Source organism: Varroa destructor, unplaced genomic scaffold (genome assembly GCF_002443255.2).
Source record: "Varroa destructor unplaced genomic scaffold, Vdes_3.0 BEIS01000004.1, whole genome shotgun sequence".
NCBI lineage: Eukaryota > Metazoa > Arthropoda > Arachnida > Mesostigmata > Varroidae > Varroa > Varroa destructor.
Window position 1 is genome coordinate 33407305 of NW_019211457.1, and position 16259 is coordinate 33423563.

Sequence of the window (16259 nt, forward strand, 5' to 3'; positions counted from 1 at the left end):
TGCGAACAGTTTTCTTGCCTTGGTAAACAACTATTATCGGCAAACCGCATTTACTGTCATCTTTGGGGCCCAAATGAGTCCGTAATAATAACTAGTGACTCGCTCTTCATCGCCACTGTTGACTGTTTGCGTCGATTATACCGTTGGATTTAGAGGATTCCTTCATTATTCGAACGGCAACAGCGATGGCCGTAATGGCACGGCAGAAAGGACGCCAGCGGTAGCAACTGCAACCCTATGCCGCGATTGCTGAACGGTGGCCATCGCTTTGTTTCATTTGGGCTAAGTTTCCGCAACTATCATCTTTGCTTTTGTGGCTGCTGACATTGGCAGGCAAGCCCGACAAAGATCGCTTCTTGAGCGTCGTCACCGCCCCGCCAGTTGCTCGTTCGCCTGCTCGGCCGGCGATTTTCTTGACGTCTTCGGGCGCGATGCTGCCGGAGACCGATTAGTTCTGCTTGCAAGGTATTTCCACGTGATGAGATGTGTACGGACATCTGCCTGGCTACGCTGACATCTAATCGCTGATCCGGCGGTGTGGGTATCGGTTAGCGACGGTAACAGGGCAGGCCCCGAGTGTGGCCTAAGCATGCGGTACTTCACAATGTATAGGTTGCATTTCAATACAGTCCTGAACGCATCAGTTAAAAGTAGAACTCGTTCATTTACATGTAGAGGAAAGATAAGAATTAGCATGCGAATGGAAAAAGAGCTAGAAAATGTTTCTTGCCGAGCTTCTTCTGTGGGCTCGAAAGCTTCGATTTGATTTGAACCTTCGATAGGCACCAACACTGATTCGTGTGGAGTACGCATTTATAATATAACGAATTTCAAATAGCACCGATCTTCAGAAAAAATATGGGTACTGGCACAAAATCGAACGCTAAATATGTATAGGAATACCCAGCTAAATCGAGCGATTTAACAAACACGTTCAATGAGTTCCTTGTGTGTTATCTCGCAAATATTTGCGGAACATTATTCGCTGGTGTTCTGTTTTTTTTTTTCTTCTTCTTTTTGGAGGGATGAATAGGTAATATACCGGCATCAATACACACAGACGTCTATACACATACGACTATATCCATTCATTTGAGACAGGACGCAAATGCCGGGTATTATCGTTGCGCGTAGACGGGACAAACTGTGCCACAAACTCGTTATGCTTGCGTAGTTAACAATTTATAGATAACAGCCGTAAAATTTCCCTATTCGCTACGCTGAACAGACGGAGAGGTTGACTCGTCACATGCGTCCGAGCCATTAAATGTATTCATCTACCACGTAGAGGTTGAATGGCACCACCCAGCGTCATGCGGTCTCTATGGGATAACTTCAATGTACGAAATAAACCCACTCAATTATTACCTTAACGTTCTAGTGTGTGTTATCTTTTTGCGCTTGCACTCTGGTACGACGACTCGGATGATATCACGAATGCTCGCACGTGAACGTGTTGTCGGTTAGATTTAGCAGGTATTCCAAAAGGTCGTATAGGTAAGCATGGTGGGAATTTTATATAGCATGACATTATTCAGGTATATAATGGGCCTAGGTGATTTGGCAGTTCCTATTACTGGTAGTGTGTCAAGACGTCGTTGATACTCTCGTATAATTGTAGGTCCGAGGAGTGGGCAGGAAAGGGCGCAGCGATCAAGGCAAAACCGTGCCAGTCCTTAATCATTATAAGGGTCCTTTGCAATGGGAAAGAAAAGAAGCTTTGCTGATGCTACTACGACTGCGAAGTGCTTCGTGCTTTGTCTGTATCTGTCGCTATACGCCACTACTGTTCTAACTGGGACTCTACGGCAGCGTCACTAGAAGTTGAACTCGTTCCAATGGCCGACGTCAGCTGTTAGCAGCAGTCGTAGTCGTCAACTATGATTTCAACTTCTTCAATCCAGTTGAACGATTAACGATGGGACTGTAAGAAGACGGACGGACGGACGGACGGACGGCGCTGCAAAGCAAGCCAACTTCGATGTCACGCCCTCTAACAAGGGTTTTGCGGGAGGCAACGAGTGATGAGCGACGTCTATTGGCAATACTGTCAACTTGTGATAGAGGCAGATGTCATGTTGGCGGAGAGAAAACGCTGTTACCAGATTTGGCAGAAGAATTTAGCGAGCTTAGAATTTGTGCGCACAATGCGCTAACCTCGCCTCACTCACGAGACGATGATATGAAGCCGTCAACAACTGTTCAAGTGATTGGGAAAACGAATAGATCCGTGAAGTATTTTTTTTTCTATGGATGCGACTGTCTGTCGTTGTTGATGCGGACGACATTTGGCGGTGATGTACAATCCTGGAAGGAAATCTGAAAGGCCTTTCAATCTAACTATGGTACGTAATTAATAACATCACTTAAGCACCAAAATCAGTATAAATTAAATGCTTAAAATAAAGCTTTGATTACACATTTCATAAGACCTTTAGTTTATGAATCAAAAATAAAAAAAGAAAAGCTACGGTCGTCAGCAGATGACTTTTTCGCTCAGTTTTTGCTCGCATTGACGACTCAGCTCCTGTTCTGTGAGAGTTCTTGTACAAACCAATGCTACTGCCTCTGGTACTACTGCTACTGCCAACAGTATTTAGCACTGCCACTGTTTTCGTTTTTATTTCCAGTATAGCCGTTGTGTTGAACACGATTCGTGGGGTCGAAAATGGATGAGGGGGACGAACATAGGAGACGAAAAGCGAAACATATTATGTGGTGCGATCATGTGTTTCTGATCCCCTACCAGGGACAGACCACCTCCCCGACAATTCGCCATTTTCTTTCGCAAAACTCGTGAAACCTGGCGCGCTTCAACGAAATACCTAATTTCGTTTTTCTTCTTACTCTTCTTTTTCCCTTTCTCCTCCTCTTTCTTCTCTCGCAAATTTCTCCTCCTCCGGAAACGGCGGCAATTTTGGTTTGCGTGGTATCTTCATGCGTGCATTGCCCTCGCTGTGTCATTTTTTCCTTTGGGAGTCTTCTCGCCACGAGACAGCGATGAGTCCTCGCCATCGCGACTTGTTAGCATGTGTGAATAAGAGTGCGTGAGAAAAAACTGAGTTGAGAACTAAAATAAGTAGGAACAACAGCAGCAGCGACCGTAAGAGCAACTACTGAAAAAGCTAGAGCGAGCATAAAAGTATTAAGTTGTCTGTCATTACGAAAAGTAAGCACCTACCCTAGTTCTGCAGGCTTATTTCGGTCATGAGGCTACAGAAAAGCTTGTTGTTTCAAACTTTAACCTAGAGTAGCAATGTTGAGATTGTGACAGAATGTTCGTGATGAAAGGTACAAGGAGCTTGCGACCTAGGTAGACGATAGATGATGGGGTTTTGATTCTCTAATTTGGTTAATAGGCAAAACACGTAGATATGTCATAGTTATTTACATTTGTGCGAGGTCCATTATTTTCTGAAATTGGCTTAATCAGGGGCCTGGAACAAACGCAAAAAGTAATGTGGGTTCGAAGGTCGTCTTGTCAACTGAGCGATAACGATGTGCATCCAGGCAATGCGTGACCTATGTTTATTCTCTGACTAGTGTGTGCTCCATTGCGTAGCTGCTTATAGGCGTCAGCTGCAGGCGAGCATGTGGCGTAGTAGCTGCTGTCTACGGAAGGTCATGCTAAAGGCAGAGAAAGAGAGTTGGTGTAGTTGGTCATCGAACAAGGAAATGCAGAAAGCTCTCTCTTTGGCTTGTGACAGACAGTGTTGACGCAGTGCTGGTGGCAGTGATGGAGGACCTGGGGGGTCAATGAAGCGGGCTAGCGAGAGAGAGATCCTGTCGGCCGGTCTCACGGCGAGCGGACTCATTGAAGGACTTATTGGGGAACATTCGTGTGAGGCTTGCTTGCCTGCACTTGCACACTGCTGTTGAGCCACTGATTGAGTCGGCTCTCCAGACCCCATAGCTGGCTTGAGCCCAGGGCTACTTTCGACAGTAGCGCTATCGGCCCACGGCTGTTTACCCGCTCATCAGGCTCAAGTTGCCTTTGGAGAGCGTAGTCGCGACGACAGCACAGTGGCTACAGTCATGGAAAGTAAGGAGGAAACTAGCTCGCCTGTTCCCGCTTGCGAAGCTAAAAGCAAGCGTCGTCGGGAGCCAGTTGAACGCGCTCCTGCTGCTTCCGGCATCTCTGGCTCTGGGTTACTATTACGATGGTGTGCCTTAGTATCTCAGTGCAGTCGGCTGTGCTTTGAGGGCTCGACTTTACCCAGCAGCGAAACAAAAAGTTAGCTCGGAAGTGCGGCTTTGCTGATCCGCTCACTACTCGGCCGGCTGGGCGGTCGAGCGGGCGGGTGAATCAGCGGAAGGCCAAACGCAACCGCTCGAGACGACGGCCGTCGTTGTCATTGTCGTCGTCATCGTCTACGGGGATAGTCAGAAAACATTAATCACGAGAAGGGACGCGTTTGGTTGCTCAGGCGTCTGAACGTCCTCGCACGTCAGCAGTAGCAGCGAAAGGGCCATCCCCGGCAGCGACAGCGCTTGGAAAAGTGACTGAAGAAAAACGAACTCGACAGCGCGCTCATCGGCTTGCCCGCCTCTCCTGGCGTGACCAACGGCGGGTAAAATCTAGTATCCACGTTGTGTTGTACAGCCACTACTTCTAATATGATTCAAAGTGTGTGTATTGTTCGCGTCGCTTTCCGTCACAGCAGCCGTAGTAGACAGCAATACAGTTAAGATGTTCAAATAAAAGGCGTCGTGCGCCGGCCTGGCAACGCTTCGTTCGACAATTGAGTGGTTTAGTTCATTGCTTGGGTCAGTCACTTGGGCTGCCAAGGAATTGCAGAGGACCGTCGAATCTTTTTTCTCGTTTGCGTGGCCTATCTGCTTTCAATTTCGTTACACTGTGACACTGTATCTGTATGGCTGTACGAGATTCGTTCCATCTTTGCCACGAACTGCTTATCGCCACCATCATGCTATCCTCATATTTTATACACGAATGTATATACAACTGTATCTTCAGAGCTGCAGCTGGTTACTCATCATCTACGCACGCGCCTTCCATATGTGGTGTTCCTGATGTGTGGATGCGCCATACCACACGGCGGTCTGTGCCGCTTGAATGACAACGTAAGGAAATCTTGATTTGCATGGTAATTGAAGTAGGTACTGGCTGTTCAGAGTAATGAGGGGAAGCCCAGATCGGCGAGGCTTCTATCTGAAGCAGGACACTGCGGCAAAATCCAGTCCAGCCCAGCACGAGCCAAGCAAGAACGCTTTTCCGCAACGAGGCGACAGCCCCCCTTAGTTGAAGCGTTTAATTGAAATATAGTTTTTATCGTCTTGTTTGTTCACCGAAGTGGACAGTGCAGTCGTATTGGAATCGAGCCCACTGTATTCATGTCGTCCCGCCAGGGATTAAGTTGAGTAAGTTTTAGTCAGTCAGCCAAAGAGCTAGCCAACCAAACTGGTGGCTTGGAAGTCTGAACGACGTTCGGAGATGCGAGAAGCGGACTAACGGCTAGATAAAGTACGGCGATCATAGATGATATCCCGATGGGAGTAGCTCTTGCTATATGGTCCTGGGGAGAAAAAGCACAAAGTGAGCAGAGTTAGCGGCGATGTGTTCTTAGCTGAACCAGAGGCAACTGGATATACATTGGGTATAAAAGCGTATTCAAGGCTTCGGTCTTTGCCGACTTTTGTCTGAACAACAAAAGCAGCAACGACGGCAGCGGCATACTTCAACAGTGCCTGTTCATCAAACTGAGCCTTTTTTGCCTGCTAACCACCAGGCAATTTTAGTGAAATACCGAAGCCGGTACGCCGCGCGTTTTTTCATTCTTGCTTTCGGGACTTTTCCCTTTAGTATTGTCTTTACTGATACGTTCCTGTTTGAAGCGAGCAAGCGGGTACCAACGGTTGTTGTAAGGGTTTATCATCAACTTTTATAGAACGGCATTGAAGCTATCGTGGCGTGACCCAAGCGGGCCGGCTGTGTTCGAGGAATCGCCGGTGTTCGACTTAATGATCAGAGATCGTTGTGTGGTAAGCTAGAAAGGTAGCGAAAGCTGCTCTTTTTGCTACAGACGCAAGGAAAATGCTTCGGCGGTAACATCGATAGAAACGGGAATTACGGGCGACCTTGCCTGATTATACCTTACTGTTGTGACGTCTCTGATGACATCAGCGACGGCGGGCAGCTGATTTTATCCGATTCGATGCCCCATAGCAACGTGCCGCACTTTGTAACAGAAATACGGTTACTAAATTTTAATTACGCTGCGTCTTTTTCTGCACTGCGTTACCGTTTGATCACCTCATGTTCAATATGGGATAAATTATACACAATAGATAGGACTAAGTGGGTTTCAGCGCCACACTGCAGCTAGAAGCAGTATACAGTGGCAATTTGACGTAAAGGTTTATCTGAAATAGTACTTGCCCGATCGACTGATCGATCATTAACGTACTAGAATGGATAAAATTGACAATCTACTCTACTATTTGCGTATCCTGTCATTCATTTATCGTGTTATCGTCCTCATTTTGATGTCTTTCTTTTTGTACGGCTCCTTCAAAACTTATATTATACATAAGAAATGGTCCTGGTGCGGTGCTGCTTCCTTCGATCCTATACTTTGCCAGTTACTGAACAAGGTAACAAACTTTTAATCCACGCATGCAGTCATGTATTCTTAGCGAATCTCGTCTATTATGTAAGTTCAGCAGAAGCAGAAGCTTAGTAATGCCATCAAACAATAATGGCCATTTGATAGATTGTTCGGGACATCAAAGCAGATGTCCTTACCCTGCTATTAACCTGACATTCTATATAAAGTACTGACGTGGACGGTTGAAATATTACAAAATTCGTCTGCTAGAGTAAATCTATTTGTCTGGATTTCGGAGCCACCTGCTAACAAATGATTCGAAGTAAGTCTATTTCGGGTCTTCTCTTATTAATTTTTGAAGACGACGTCACATCTGTGCTCTCTCGACTTAATGGAATCTTAGCGCAGTGGAGGTCATTATGAATTGACTTGCAAGCTACGTAAGAAAACTGTAGCATTTCGTAAAAGCAGATATGTTTTTCGTTTGGGTTCTGCTTTTAATTAAAGCATCGCATATATTTGTCTTTTAAACGTGTGTGGACGTTCGATGATATTGATGTTTGTTCTCTATGGCATTTTCTCATGATATCCTAAAAGGAAAAAACAATACTATGGTCGTTTATAAGCTATTTAGTTACGGACACTTGTTTCCTATTGGTACCGAGGTAAGTTATTTATATCTGTGCAAGAGAGGTTTGTGTGTTGGGCGGTGAGTCGAAGAGAAAAAGCAGATATTGAAGACGTATTCGTTCTTATTAATGCTTCGTAGAAGACGGCAAGCACCCTTAACAAAATGCTTGCCAAGATCAAGACAACACCGGATGACATTATCAATACGCTTATTGTTAGCGCCTTGGATGCTTTCTGGTTTGGTGATTTTCTGTTCCATTGTGTTTTATCAGTGGATATCCTTTTGTTGCGATCCTTTTACGTTTGCTATCAGGTACACACAACTCCCTGGTAGGGATTCCAGTTACTGAAGCTAAGGAAAATGAACGAATGTACGTGAGAACAGCTAAAATTGTTGTTCTGAAATTTAGAGCGTTGGGTTAACGTATAGCTGATCCTAGCGTTTGCTGTCATATTTTCAGTATGCAATGCAGGCCCCTTCCTACCTTACTTCAGGCTAGAACGCGACACAACTGCAGAGGAGATGTCGCAGCATACTGACTCAGTCGAGTAAGCTTTATTTCGATAACGTCACTGGTTTGCAAAGGAACGAACAGTTCACTCTCTTCCTTGGTCTTTGGTCGATGTCATTGTTGCCTGCAGGGCCCGTGCGTTTTCCGCAGTCTTCGCTTGGTGCGATTCTTACGCCGGCACTCCCCGGAGGCGATTCTGATGTTTATGAAGTGAAAGGCCTGAGTTTTTACCCTACCCTCAACGCTCCTCTTCGGTATACGCTCCCCACAATCCCTATTTATTTCTCTAAGTCCGGTCCCCCGATAAATGTGCCAAGAAAGACAAGTTCCGTTTATGCCAGTCGCGCATAAAAGAAGAGGAATGGACGTCTCACCGCCATGGCCGCGTGCACAAAAAGGCCGACAGATGGGGATCGCAGAGAGAGGGGGGGGGGGACAGGGAGCTTTTTCGATACGGAGTCTGTCGGAGCCAACGGGTAATGGTGAGCGGAGAAAGACTTGTTGGGCTGGCAGCCACGAATTTGTGCCTTTCCGCCCACTATTCTGCCCGCAAGACGAATCGCAGGGTCGCGTCTGCGAGATGTAACAAAGCTATTGGTATTAAGCCATTATTGGTCGGATGGCCTACTAAGCCAGTAATGCCACTAGTACTATAATCGATATTCGGCGACAGGCGGGGACGGTCAGACCCGATGAGAGGACAGACTCAGCGAGTCCAAGATACGTCTAGTTCCTCAATGTGAGATGGTTTTTAGTTTCCGATGATCTTTTTTACTCGTTGTACGCCCACGCCGTGTATACATATCTCATGTACCGTTGTATTGTGTGTATTTGTGTGCGGGGACAGCAGAATTCGATCGGAAAAGGCCATATGAAGGCTGCGATATGCGATAAGTAAGGCGAGGCAAATGTCTGCATCTGGAATATCTGTGTAGTATCTACGTACCAGGGGCATTCGAGAGGGCAAGCAAAAGCGGAGAAGCAGAAGGGGAGGGGCGTGCGAATGAAAATTATATAAATACTAAATGTACGAATGGCATAAGGAGGTACATGCGATGTAGCCGATGCGCAGTGGCTGGTGTACGGATAGCACGAGTAGTAAAGGTGCTTTCAATAAACGGAGTTCTGCTACTCTCTTCTACTCTTTCCTTATGCTTTCTTCCCCTACGCTGCTTCCTCAATGTATGCTGACAGTGATGGCAGCCTGCACGCAGCCTATCCAACTCAAGCCGGTGTGTATAGTTGCTCTTTGGCGCAGGTCTTCATAGGCACTACGATCGACAACGGTCGACGAAGAATTTGGGGGCCATGAAGGACGGGGCGGATAGTGGTGAGGAAGTAGTAGGCTCTTGAACACTGCTAAAAACCACACATACAGCATCGACATTGGCAGCCGACATTCTCCAGCTCCTCCTTAGCTCTTCTGTTACCACTGCGCGGTCAGAAGGTGGCTATCCGCTTGTGCTGTCGTTGCTTGCTAGGAACAACTTTCGCTTAGTCGATGGACGCGTCTCTGTGTTTATGCTCGATGGGCTCCGTGTGTTCTTTGGCGGTTATATACAGTGCTTATTGTAATGGTGATGGTCGTAATAGTGGCGTCGTTGGTGGTTCTGCTCTGTAATGGTCAGCCGTTCTACGACGGCAGAGTGCGTACAGCGTCCGGAAGAGGCAACATCGGCCATGCAGCCGATGATTACTTTATTAATCGAGGAGAAGATATAAGGGGAATGGCTTGGCGTGGCTCGGACCGAGGGCGCGGCATCTTAGCAGCCCAACGACCCATACTCATTCGGATCCCAGACTCCAAGCAATCATATCTGAACGGCATCTAGCAACGGTTTCCGCTTGAAAGACGCATGGACGAACGCGGACGATCTGGCCAGTAGGAGAAGCACGGCATTTCGTTCCGATCGGAACCCAGTTAATTGATGATTAGGCATTTTGAGCGGCCTTCGTTGGATTTTCGTTGGTCCCGGCCGTGGCTGTTTGGGTTCGATAGAGCTCTAGCTGGCAAAGCGAGCAAAGGTTGGCAAAGGAAATGACCAGCGGCGGGCTAAGGTGATGTCCACTCAGCCTTGCAGGAACGAAGGCTAACGAGATGTTTCTAATGCGTTCCTTCTTTGCAGGTAAGTGCTGCGTGAAGCCCGGTGTGTACCGATGGAGAGAGATGCCGATGAGAGAGAGATTCGATGGCAAGAAAGCGCACAGAAGAAAGCGAAAACCGGCAATAGCGTAGTCTCCGCCGCTGTTCGCAGAACATGACTCAACGAAGAGTTCATCGACGGAGGCGGGCAGGCGTGAAAGGGCTCGATACATTACTGCTTTGCTAAAATACATGGGCTTACATGTTACTTGGTATTGCTGCCTTCCCAGTTCCAAGCCCAGAGCCATCACAGGTTGTACCATCATATTACATAGTATGTCTGAGCTTTGTGCGATGGCCGAAGCAGGTCAAAGGAGCGAGATTAGGAAACAAGCAAAAGACCCACATCGATGGTAAATTGTGTTGATCGTGGCTTGAATGGCTACTCCCAGTTACTGGTATTATCGTTCTATGAACATTTTACCAAATAAATGTTAGTGGAGCTTGGACGCCAGGACCGGACATGCGGTGGAAGATGGGGTCACTCGACCTTCCGTGCACCATGCGTGAGTTTATTCATACGATATGTACCAATTATAGATCATTACTCATGATCCAACATCAGATGTCTAAAATTAATAAGAAGCATCTGTCACCATGTCTCGTGATATAATGCTTATCTAGATACTGAAATTTAAATGGAGATAGTTTCTTTAATACAGCTGGGCACTTACCTTAGATATTTTTTGATAAGCAATAATTTATCAGGTGCAAAGTAGGCGACCTAACATCTTAGCCATTGAAAATTTATCTTTACGAAGATTCAAAAACGTGAGCTGTTCTATTTGTATCCCATTACATGAAACGTTTCGCGTTATCTATAGACATCTATCTATCAGTAGATTAGTAGCGAAATTTACTACAGCTAAAATGTACGAACGAAAGGTTTGAGAACTTCATAAGCGAAATGCCCATTTTTCGATTTCTGGGCTCTAGGTTTTCCGACTATCGTGTAGCGGTAACAGGACATTGTCTCTGAACGGTGATCACCTGATGATGTTGATAGTCTTTACGCTGGCTATTTTCGTCGTTGAAGATAGCGACTCGCTGAAAAATGTTTGTATTTAAGTCGAATGGCCCACTGTCTTTATGGGAGCGCTCCAAAAAGGGGTATCGTAAGAGATACTTTTTGTAAATGCCTACTTGTATCTGCGTTACTCCGGAAGTAACATGCGTATAACTATTTCACAACTGTAACCTAAAAAAAAAAAAAAGAGGTGGACTGCTTAACATTTCAAGTGTAAGGAACAGATGAGATACGTTGAAGGTACGCCTTTCCCGTCATATCACGTTGTTTAAGCTAGTTGAGACGGTTCGCGGCGCTCTTCCTCCGTCAAATCACTGCTTCGAACGGCGATCTCTTCTATTGTAAAAAAATGCTAAATTCGGGGTAGTGGACTGGCCGAATCGTTCGCCTGCGTATACTTATACATTGACACTAGTGCCTAGTTAGATTACTGTGGAATCGCGTTCTTTTTAATTCCTTCTTTTTACTCCGGATTTTGCTGTAACTCATTAAAAGATGCAACCCATTTTCGATGCCTCTTAACCGCAATTGTCCGTCGTCTTCAATAAGGAATTTTCCTAGTGGCGACAGCAGTCACCGACCCAATGAAAACAGCCATCGTCACTCACTAACAATAACAACAGCAACGACAACGACAAATCTACCTTACTAGGACTTTTCATCTCTCGTTGGCTTTCTGTGTTTTTTTGCCACTTTTTTTTTTTACCGTGTCCCCACCATTCGATCCGGTGACCGGCAAAGGCCCGGCAGGTGGGACGACCTCGCCTGCGGCCGCGCTTGCGCCCGGCAGCTGGCCAACCAAAGAGTTCGGCGGATTTAATAACATAGTCCTTTTTCTGTTTTATTCGTCCCGTCGGGCGTCGCAACGGATAGGGCAGCGGCTGGCCGATAGTGGTAAAGTATTGACTGAATGTAAATGCTGCCGATAGCTTTTTGGCTCTCCTACTTCTTCTGTCCAACACTCACAACAAATGTATTTACGGAAAATTCTCAAGGCTCCTGGTGCTCCTGCGGCTACGGCGAGTCTGTTCATCCGTTGTGGAGAATCGCTATTGTTGAGCAATGGCCTTCCCGCTGTGCGGCGAAGCCGAATGAGTGGTGTTCCTCGGGAAGAACAATTGAAGTGACTATGAGAAAAGTCGGGTCTTCATAGCTCGTCTGCTTACCTTGCGTGGAATGGCCGATGAACCAATGAACGGCCGATGTCGCCGGAGTGGTCCTAACCGAAGTCGCTCAGACCGTTTCACCGAACCTATAATAACACCAAACCATTTCTCGTTTCCAATAGTAATACATGGGTACACTGGAAAAATTTTTGCGGCTAAGGCTCCATGCGATAAATGTTATATTTGTCCATACGTCGACGTTTGCTACTTTTTAGTTTTCTAAATTTTGCCGTAGAAACTTCTTTGTGCAACCTAAACTTTCGTGTTTTCGATGCTGACCTGCATGCCCTAAAAGCAAGGGACCGATCGATCTTAAATGCCACCCTGCTTCTTGCTGCATCTGCTTGGCTCTCTGCTTGTTTTAAACGCGCATAAATGTTCCCAAGCTTCCTAATTACAGGCAGCCCTCAGGTGGTCGATCTCCAAGTTAGTTCCGTGTGTTGATTAGTACTTCGAGGAGATTATGTGTCTACGCGACTGTACAACGTAGCCACGCGGGCGGGCACTGCCATTTAGTGTGAAGTGAATGCGGCGTGTGGGCACTGAGATGGATTTGTCTCCGAAGGAAGGTCGTGAATTAAAAAGCAATCGGCTCTAGCACAAGACGTGAGGCCAAGTGATCCCTGGGGGCCAGCGAGAAGGCACGATAACGACATCGTGGTGGCATTCAGTGGGCGGCGTCGGCTAGCTAGGCAGTCTTTAAAAGTTTCGGCAAGCGCTAGGGATGAAACCGGGGTCTGGACGACCGAAAACTGTCTTGCGCGCGATTCACTTGCGGTTGAGGAAGCTATACTGCACAGACCCCAAACGGGCAATAACCTGGCAACACCAGTTCATTCTCGCTCGCCCAAGCGCGTGTGAGTTGAGTTGTCTCTTGAGGGCCATCCTGACCACCTACCCAGCCGCCAGCTTTTACAGGACAGGATGAAAAAAAAGAGATACAGCAATAACGAGAGACACGGATGGAAGAGTTCGCATCAAATTGGCCCTCTTTTCCTTTTCTGGACAAAATAGAAGACTACTTTCACGCGGTAGAAGAGTAGAAAAAGCTAGGCGACGGTTAGACACGTATAACGAGGTAGAGATGTCATTCAGAAAGTTGAGCGCTTCAACACTGTTTAAAGCCTTGCAAAGCCGCGGTGGGGCCAAACGCACTCCGTGGGCGTAGGTTTTAGAAAAGAAGCCACTGAAAGACGGATTACGCCTAGTCCGCCCTGTCCTGTTGGATCCGACTGATTTTCCATTCTACCTTTGGCGACCGGTTTTCTCATTCTTTTCTTCGGGGACAATTCGGCCTTGGGGACATGGAAAAGTGGTGGAACCTGGATAGCAACTAAAGCATATCTTCCAGATTACCGGAACCGCTCGAAGTTTTAAAGGCTTTAAGAAAATCGGGCTTGGCCCCAATTTTAAAGAGAGCCAGCATTTAATTATTTATTTGATTTCTTTCACAATTAAAATACATTTTTACAATGTTGAAAACAGTGTTTGCGATCATAAGAGCGTAAATTATTAAGAGTCGTGTTTTGAGTTTTGAGATGATAGTGTGGTGCCTTATTTTGTATAAGTCGTGGAAAAATAATGTGACAATAATAAAGCTTCAATGGAAACCCTATGAAACAATTTATCATACCGAAAACAGCAAGCAATATGTGCGAAAACCTCTGAAGAAATCATGCGAAGTGTATTCTTTGTCAGAGCTTCATTTATATGCGTTAGCACTGACATCAAATGCATCAATATGTCAGCTGCCGCAATTCCTCGGTAACGTAATATTTTGTTAGACGTTCATTTTGCTTGAAGCTAACACACAGGGTGCCTATATTCATCTTACCAAAAGAAATTGAGTCGGCTCTAGCTGATTACCTTTTCCTTATCTTAAGCCAGCCCGCCTATTTGTTCACCAAAGATAGAAGTTAGTTGAGGATAAAGAAACGTCTATCCCATTGTCCCTTTAACGTACTGATAGATATCCTTTACATAAACGCTATAATCAAAACACAATCAAGATGATCTACACATTTCGATACAACTGATATAAGCCTGCAATGTACCTGGAGATGTACGTGGTTTCCATAACGTGGTGCTAGCAAGAAGTTCTTTTTCTATTTCTGCTGAAAAATTATACGTATTTGGATGTACCGTACACAATATAGGCTACTGAGTTATTATCTGCACTCGATCATCACTCTATAGTAGTGAGAGAATCTTTAGCGGGGATCGGTTAGATGACTCGTTTTTTTTTTTTTTTTTTTTTAAATATCGATGGCAGCAATTTCCCTGCTCTCCCTTTTTCTCCCAGTAGATCCCGACCTTTCGCCTGAAAGTGACCGATAGTGCAGATGTCTTCAAATAAGAAAATCGAGCATCCAAACCCCCAGTGGATTTCTAGTGAGAATACCCTAATGATGGCCAGTTCCAGCCTTTTTTATCCTGTGCCTGCTGATAGCCTAATTATGTCCTTTTGGTTTCTTTGAGACAAGTTGTCTTGCACCCTGCTACAAGCTCTATGGATCGGCACCCCATAGCTACTGCTATTTGTATCCCCTTTGGCCTTAGTTCGTGTCGTTGTTCTAAAATCACATCGTCATCCTTTACGCTCGTTCTTCCTATGATTCTTATGTTTCGTAGCCCGAACGTTGCCAGTTCAAGTTGTCTGCCGCGGACACCGACTTGTCGTCTGCTAGCCCCATTATAATACTCGATGAAGACAACGGATCCTTCGATACTGATTATTTCTAGTGCGCGCGAGTGGTCAGCGCTTTAGCTTTCGTTTCTGCCGTGCTTCTCGTGTAAATCGACATTTGATCTATTTTTCACTCTCCATTATTTGACTGGGCCAAGCGACGAGCCTAAGCTGTTAGATGACTATGGCGACGACTGAAAACTCAACAGCCAATCTCTAACACTTCATTACCGAGGCGACGTCTTTTCGCTTGAGTGGATATCGTATTCGCAGAACCAAATAAATAGATTGAAAAAGCAAATAAGTCATTTTTAAATTACAGACATTAGTGACTGTTGGTCATTATCCTTGCAGCTGTGAATCGCCCGTCTACCTCACAGGATATCCGTTAGCGTCCCCTGAAACCAATATATATATATATATATATATATATATATTTTAGTCAATACCTTCTGTCTACTTCTTAATCTTGGTTTTTAAGCGATTCCATGTTAGTATAGTGTCTATGGCTGGGGTAGTTTTCGGTAGAATTTGGGATTGCAAGGAAAATGGGCCGAACGCCTCTTCCAAGATTCACCCAAAAAGAGAAGACCGGACGTGGCAAACACCATTACTAATCGTTGTCGTAGCGATGCCCCTGCCGACTCTATGAACGCTCGTCGCCTTTCCAATGAATCTAACGAAGCTTATTGCAGCCGACGCTGCCGCCAGTCGGTTCAAGACGATTGACGGCAACTAGGTCTTCATGCCACTTCATGCTAAGTCGACTGGATTAGGTTTATTGCAGTCGTTCTTTTCCCTTTCATTGTGGCCGCCTCGCTGCTTATCCGCCGATCGACCTAGTTACTATCGCTCCAATCATCGGCAATACGAGCGTCCGTCAGTCATAATTTCGCAAATCACCATCACCTATGGTACCAATGTTACCCGTTTTCCTTCTGACAATTATCGGAATTAGAACCTTGCTCGTCTACCAGAATCGAATCGTTTGCCGGCTTTTTCATTCCACTTACGCGCTTGGTCACAAGCGTCGAAAGCCTAGAATGCCCATAGGCTTTAAACGAAGTATCCCCCAGAGTTTCTAGGTCCGTCTTTTTCATTTACCACAGTCATCCTTTTTGGTGTCCAGGTTTCGAGGTCCGTGGGGATACGTTCACTGCAACGACTACGAAGACCACGCTGCTGAGATCGAAGAGAACTAGCGAACAGCAACAGCGAGAGAGGATCGTCGGTAGCGTGGCAAAGCGCCGATCCGGCAGTGAGTCGATCTGTGAATGTTACTCGATCACTGTTGATGTTTTCCAACTGTCGGCAAACGCTGTTTGTTGCACTGCACTCGGCTGCGTGTATGCTTTGTTATGGCAGTGATACTAGTACCGCACACCTCTGGGGTCGTTGTCACTGCCTCCGCCGCTAGTGGCCCAAGGCGGTGCATGCGTTGCTTGATGGGCCGTTGAGGCGCGCGCAACGCCAGCCACAGTCTCGTTCTTGAGCCATCCTTGCTTTTTTATCTTTGTCGATGTAGC

The 16259-nt window shown here is 46.1% G+C and overlaps 1 protein-coding gene across 9 annotated transcripts in view; it reads left to right on the plus strand.

Moving 5' to 3' along the window:
• The window catches only part of LOC111248619 (latrophilin Cirl-like), a 451353-nt gene that overhangs the window by 59414 nt on the left and 375680 nt on the right, over positions 1-16259 (plus strand). Inside the window, exon 5 of one of the 9 annotated variants that reach the window (XM_086988339.1) lies at positions 9838-10360. The exons of the other annotated variants lie outside the window; for them this stretch is intronic. The gene's annotated coding sequence lies outside the window, so the exon portion shown is untranslated. The remainder of the gene's footprint in view (positions 1-9837; positions 10361-16259) is intronic. 9 annotated transcript variants of the gene reach the window in all.